Raw genomic sequence first — 7,162 nt, 5'->3', positions numbered from 1 at the left:
ACATTGAGGAGAAAGGAAAATGGCCTTGAATCAGCTGTTGTTGTTAATAAGAAAAAGAATGATACAAAAATAATTAAAAAAATAATCCTGTGTTTAAAAGTATTAAATAAAAAGAAGTCATGAAGGGAGGAATTTATCACTTGATGCATTCAGCCTGTCATTTCTACTTGGCACATTTAATTTATTTGAATTAAATTTACATAGAAAAGCTGCACAAAAGTGGAAAGTAACTGTTGTTTTCTCTCTTGTATATAATTTTAACACAAACTACTTATAAGTCACAGTCTTTTCTTTAACAGCTTTACTAAAAAGCAGTTTATTATCCTTTTTGGCTGTCTTTTCTGTTATACCCATAATATCGATTTACACTGTGTCCAAGTTCAACTTACTGCTTTAGCTATAATTAAATACTTCTTTACAGGGTTGGAAACTTTCATGGTAAGCATTAACTGAAGGCTCCTGTAAAGATTTTTTTTTTTAATGAGTATTATATTGTTGTATTGTCATAACCCAGAGTACAAATTCAGGCAAAACCAGTGCCATGGAATTTTACTTCTATTTCAAGCACATGTTAATTGGAAGAAAATATGTACCAACTGAGCCTTGCAGTTGGTTTGTTCAGGTGACTTTCTAGCTGTCTTTGGGATGGTCATCTATAAAGACTGTACTTTCCTCTTGCCTCTTTATAAACTTTACTCAATGAGAACAGAGGACTTTGAGGAATTTAAAAGCACTCCCAGGATAATAGTGCATAAATGTTAACCAGGTATTTCTGGAAACTTCCAGGGGCACTGACACTTCCTGTGTACTACTGTATGAGATGCTCTGCTTTTTTCTCTCCACTATTTGCTCTCTAAAAAAGCCACTCTTAAGTAGGTGATGTCAGTGTGTTGGCTGGGACTCAGTCTTGCTCTGTGTTCTTAGCTACTAACGGTGTTCTCTGCAGGTTCTGGCTTGTCAGTGTTTCAAATGGCAAAGGCAATTCAAAATACTGCCCTGATATGAGTGGCAGCTTTTTTTCCCCCTTTTTTTTGGTTTATTTAATCTCCTTCCTAGTGTTTACCTTTGTAACAATTATATTTTTATTGTGGTTGTTGAAAGTGAATGCCATTTTGCCTTGCCTTGGCTGCAGCTAGGTGTCAAGAACAGATTTTTTGGTGTCAGGATTTTGATGCATCCAGGTTCTGCACATTTTAATGCTTCTATTGCTGAAATGTATTTGGGACAGTGAATTTTCTTCCCATCCCAGCTGTGCAATGTGTTGCTGTGGCCTAATCTCACTACAGCTTGTGGCTGTAACTGAAATTGCTACCAATAACCAAGACACTGCGCTCTTAGCAAAGACTTTCTGTAACTGTCTTTTCATAATTTGTGTGATCTAGAACAGAGCATTACTGTCTTCCACTGTTGACAGAAGAGTCAACTTTTCTCCTGGTGTTCATTTGCAGAACTTGTTTGGGGCAATGTTAGTCTTTTGGTGTGTGCTCTGGGGCCCTGGATAACGCGGAAACTCTTCTGCGCTCTGCAGGAGGGTCAGAATTTCCTGACTGCCAAGGTCCCCTGTCCCTTACAATGCGCAGTCTGCTTGGTTATGTACAAGATGCTGATATTTTCTGAATTTGCTGCTGTTTTACTGGTTAGCTTTCTGGAGTGCCTCTTCCTAAATCAAACAGTTCCATCATGTCTGAGAATGAACTGAGTTTTCCTTACTGCTCTGCCCTCTGCCAGTACTTACAGAAATCTTGGGTTAGAGACTGGAACCTAGCAGGAGCAGATAGAAAAGCATGAGTGTGGATAATTTGTGGTGTAATGTATGAACAGTGAGCAGGCTCATCACCTCCAGGGGCCTGGTGCCTCTCTTCCCTGGAGCAGCTGAGGTGCCTCCCTTGCCCCTGACATGGAGCCCTGGTGGAGAGTCTTGGCTCCTCACTCAACCTCCAACTCTTTCTTAATGTGACCTGCCAAAACCACTGCTCAGATAAATACTTGTTTGTGACAGAACACCCCAGGGAATGAGGGAAAGCATTATCAACAAAAGAAACACAGAGAATACTTAATAATTCTTAACTGGATTTAAGACTTAATTTCTGTAATGGAATCAGAAGGTTTTCTTGTCCAGTATTGATTTTTTTATGGTTTGAATCATATGAAATCCTTGCTAGCTAGACTGCTGCTTCAGCCCTACCATATTAGAGCAGGTCACTAATGTGCTGTAGAAACCAATTTTTATCTTCACCATCTGGTGTTCTGGGTTTTTTTTTCCTCTTGAAAAGGAAGATAAGACACACTTGCTGGAGGCTATTACTGTCTCTCTGTTCCAGAGGTGAAACTTAACAGGAAATCTGGCATATGTTGGCTCTGAATTCTGCACATTAATACAGATTTGAACACAGTTGCTGGCTGATAGGTGGTCCCACTCCAGCTGCTAAGGAGGTAATGCACAGTAATGGAAGCAGAACTGGAACATAAACTTTTGCAAAGTGCTCTGAAAAAGGGCTGTTGCCTTTCATAGTCTTGTTCTTTGGGAATAGGAAGCTTTTGCTAATTGCTTATAGGACTTAACAAAAGGATAGAAATGGATGAGACAATGAGAAGCTTGTATTAGAGATGGACAGAAGTGAAGAGAAGAAAATTTCCTGAGCTGTCTTCAAGGTGAGCTTTCAGCTGAGGGGAACAGGGTCAATAAGATTTTGGGCTCTTATTCTGAGGAGGTTTTTTTTTGTTGTTGTTTGTTTGTTTGTTTTTGTTTGTTTGTTTAAAACAGAAAAAAACTGGCATGGAGTCTGTTTGGCATTTCATAGATAATGTTCAGGTGCAAGGCTGTACCTAAGCTTTAATACCTAAGTTTCATGCTGTAATTGTTACCAGGATTTCTGAGACGTGGGACAGAGATCTTCTGCTGAGATTTTGTTTAGTCAGTTCAGCTCTGAGCAGACCTGTGCAAGGTCTGCACTGTGTGGACATATGCCTGGCCTCAGTAAGTGATAGAGGCAGGTAGCAGTGGGTCAGATCCATTTGATAACAGGCTCCAGATAAATTTGATTTTGCACAACTGTCTACTTGTGAGTTTGACTTCTCTTTGATTACAAAGCTGTCTGTGCTCACTCTGGCCCCTTGGAGGTGGCATGAGCCGCCAAATTTCTGTATCACACTGTTGGGTGTGAAATGGTTCTTGTTTGCTTTTTACACTGTTTCAAAGAACAGCTACGTGTGGGCTCTACCTGTCTGTACTGTCCGGATCTATTCGCAGAAGTTATTGCAGTTTTATCTGGGTTTTGCATTCGTTTCCTAATGTGTGAATGATGATGGACCTTCTGACGGGCTTTTCGGGCCGCACAGCCTTTACACCTGTGCAGCTCGGGGGTCTCGCTAGCGTTCTCCAAGCCGCCCGTGCCGGGGGGAGCCAAACCTTGGCCCCGGGGAGGAAACCAATTCCTGGCGCGCTGTCCCGTTCGCACCGGGGGCAGGTGCGGGCGGGGCCGGACGGGTTAAGGCCGGCGGGGCGGGCCGGGCGCGGAGCGGGGCGGGCGGGCCGGGCCCGCTCTGGCGGCGGCGCTGGCGCTGCTCCGCTCCGCGCCGGGGCTGCCGGTGAGTGCGGCGGGACGGGCGGGCTCAGCCCCTGCCACCGGCGGCGGGGCCGGGGCGGTGGAGGGGGCAGCGGTGGCAGCACTGTTACTGCGGCTGGACGGCTCCGCGAGGAATGCGCCTTTGCTCCAGGAGTCGGGCTGGTAAAACTTCTTCAGCTCTGTAACTCTCCGCGGTGGTAGCGGAGCCCCGGGCCGTGCCGGTGAGCGGAGCGGGCAGCGCCCGGAGCCGGCCCGAGCCCGGAGCGCAGCCGCTCTGTCCCGGACAGACTCAGTCGCGGGGTGTGCGGACACGGCCACGCGCGCCCAGAAGCGCACACGTGAGTTTCCGTGCGTTCGAGACCCCGTTTGCACACCTGGGGTGCGCGGGGACCCTGCCCTGCTGGGGCGCCGGCAGCTCGTACGGAGTGCGGGCGCCGGCAAAGGGTCTTAAGTGCTTTCTTAATACGGTGTTATCTTAATCTGTGCAATACACCGAAAAAATACACTGCGTTATTTTGCATGATGCATTCCTTCCCTTAAGGAAAAAAAGTCGGAGCCGAAGGGAGAGGGAGAGAAAGAAGTTTTGTACCCTTGTGTTTCCAGAGGCCATGTTCTTAGGTCTGTTCTCCTATCTGTGATATTGTACTTAGGTCTGTTCTATCTGTGATATGAGTCTAGAAAACGACATTTCTTGTTGCAGACTGGTAAGCTGCATTACTGTAGCTTTGTTCTTTAAGCTATGCTCTGTGTGTGGTTTCTTCCATGTTCTTATGGTCTTCTAGAAAGTGCAGTAGAAAGCACAACTCAAATCCAGTTTTATGGTGAAAAATCTGATTTCACTAAGCTTATCTCTGTACTGAAAATTAAACTAAAAGCAAACAAATCCAACAGCCCCACAAACCACATCTGCATAATCAGTAAAGAAGCAGCAGTTCTTACCACCATGCAAAGCTGCTGAGAGATGTATTTAGGTTTTTTTTCAGAATGCTAGGTGAAAGTTTCAGACAAGTTATCCTTCTGTACTACACTGACCTTTTAGGAATGTCTTCCAGCATAGGCTTTATGTTATCAGATAATGAAATAAAATTTCTGAAGTATATGATTTGATGCTGTAGAGAATGTATTTTTCTTGGGTATTAGTCTTAAAGACTGCCATACCTGAATTCTACTATTATGCCATTAGGCCAGCTTCTATGTCTTGAGTAACTATGTCTTGGAGTGTGCTATTTCTAACAGCTCCACTGACACGTTTGCTTGTGAACCCAGGCTCTGAATCTCTTAACAGATCAGATGCAGTCAAGTGACTTGTTTTAATCAGCAGTGGTGTGATTTAGATCCTCATCAGTATGTCTTGAAAATAAACAGTAAAAGTTGACTTGTTTGGGACTGTGCTGAAATAGTCTGTATCTGCATTCTGTAGGTTTTGTGAAAGAAAGCTGATTTGTTGAATGGTAAAATGGAGCTGGTAGTGATCAGTGAGAGGACCTGGAATTCTGCAGAAATGGGAAACTTACTTTAGAAGCAGAACAGGTATTTTCTTCTAGGCATGTTTCACAATGTATAGGCTGTTTGAATGACTTTTAAATACTTTAAATGCTGTGTCTGTTTCCGCATTATAGGATGACCTGCCAGCTCCTTCCAGAACCACACTTAAAGGAGACTAAATGAAGGCTTTGCAGCAAAGTTTTTAGTTTGAACTCCATATATAGATCTAGTAAACCATAATTTCAGAAGGTCTTAAATTACCAAAGTCTGAAGTCTAAACTTGTGGTAACTAGTGAGTTACTTGCTATCTGTCCCTAACAAATTTCTGCAATGTATCAGAGCTTTCAGACAATTTGGGGCATTAGAGCAGCTTTGTACAAAAGGGATTTCAGGAGCTGGAGCCTGAGCTTTGTAATGCCTCGGTGGAGGTGCCCCTGCATCTCTGTGCCACAGTTCAGCTGTCAGTGTCATCCTGCAGCAGTTTGCAGAGGAACAGCACTGTCACTTACATGCACAGGGTGACTCTTTGTGCCCTGACAGTGATTATTGAGCCTCTTATCTGGCTGTGTGTGCAGAGCGCTGTGGTTCGTGGCTGGTGGTACTACTTCCTCTCTCTGCAACTTTAAATATTTAGTCTTGAGGTTTTACATTTTTGGTAGGTTTAATACTTTTCTTGAGGCTCTCTATTTGTACCACATAGCGCTGGTCTTTTATGCAGTATGTACGATAAATAAAACCTTAAATGTTTCTACCACAGATGCTTAAGAGTTACCAAAGAATCGTCTTCATTCCTTTTGCCCCACTCCCTTCCCAGTCCAGAAGATGACACCACAGAAATGGACTATTACTGGAAATATCCAGAACCATGGTGGAAGTAGGAGTGCTGCTGTACTTTCCATAAGTTAGCATTATGCCAGTGAAACAGGCTTGGAGAGAAAATGGATGTGGCACTTTGCTCTCCTTAGTCTAAAAGGTAGAGACCAAGACCAAGGTAGTGGGATAATGCTGCTTGGGAGTGATTGATTTGAGTTCAGCAAGTTATCTGAACTTGGAGATACTACAGTTAAAGAAAAAAAAAATGGAGCCAAACAAAACCACAAGTAGATTCCCTTACTAATAAGCAAGTTCTCTTGTTGAAAAACTTATTCATTTGGCCTCATGGTGTTTTAGTAATAACTTTTTTTTTTTTTCAATTTGTAAAGCTACATTTTAAAAAATGTTTGTGAAAAATTACATTCTCAGGTCCTTGAAGTGTACCATGCTGTTTCAAGTACAGGCAGTGCCTGCACAATTTCTGTAATAAACAAAATGTAAAACAGTTGCATTTCTGAGATAATTTGTCTCTGTAAGACCTGTTAAATGAATATTGCCTTCAATTACGTCCTCTAGTAGTACCAGATTAAAAAAAAGCTTTAGTTTAGATATATTTGTATGCATAATGTTGTGTTCTCTATGTGCTTCCTTTCAGTTTGTTTCTCTAAATTTATTTTGGTTATAATATCAATAAACTATTAAAGACAATTAAAAGTGAACCAGAGCACTTAGCTCACAAAACTCTTCCTTACAGTTACATATTAACATTTTTGGCTTCTGCTGTGTTACACACCCTTTTCTGCCCTGGTATTTCTTTCTAAACTGAGGTAACCTGGATGGGTTTCTTGGGTTACTGTGCAATCATTGGGTTGTGTTTTCCTCCGTGGCCATACATGTAGCAGGGTGTGGAGGGGAACAAGGAACCAATTCCCATTCTGAACTGGTGCTGCTGCTGTGTACAGCTCTGGCTACCCAGCACCCTGGCTTCCTTCTGCCTGTGCCTTCCTCTGGGCAGTAAGGTGAGCGAGAGCTTTTCAGTAACGAGAAAAACAAAAGCAGCAGGGGTGGTTTATCCAGAAGAAGAGGACGGGACAGGGGGTGTCTGTTTCTGCCTGTGGCACAGGGTGCGGGCAGACAAATGTGCTGTGGGGAGCCCTGGCAGGGGCTGTGCTGGCTGCAAGCCTCCAGACACTCCTTTTGTGGTGCTCTACAAGAGCCATCTACTGCTTGTAGGGTCGATTAAGAAAGCTGAAGGAATATGTGCAAGTAGGCAATTTCTCTGCAGTGTCAGTCTGAAT

Source organism: Onychostruthus taczanowskii, unplaced genomic scaffold, assembly GCF_017590055.1.
Source record: "Onychostruthus taczanowskii isolate IOZ18803 unplaced genomic scaffold, ASM1759005v1 scaffold7, whole genome shotgun sequence".
In the NCBI taxonomy this organism is placed as follows: domain Eukaryota; kingdom Metazoa; phylum Chordata; class Aves; order Passeriformes; family Passeridae; genus Onychostruthus; species Onychostruthus taczanowskii.
This window is presented reverse-complemented; position numbering follows the sequence as displayed.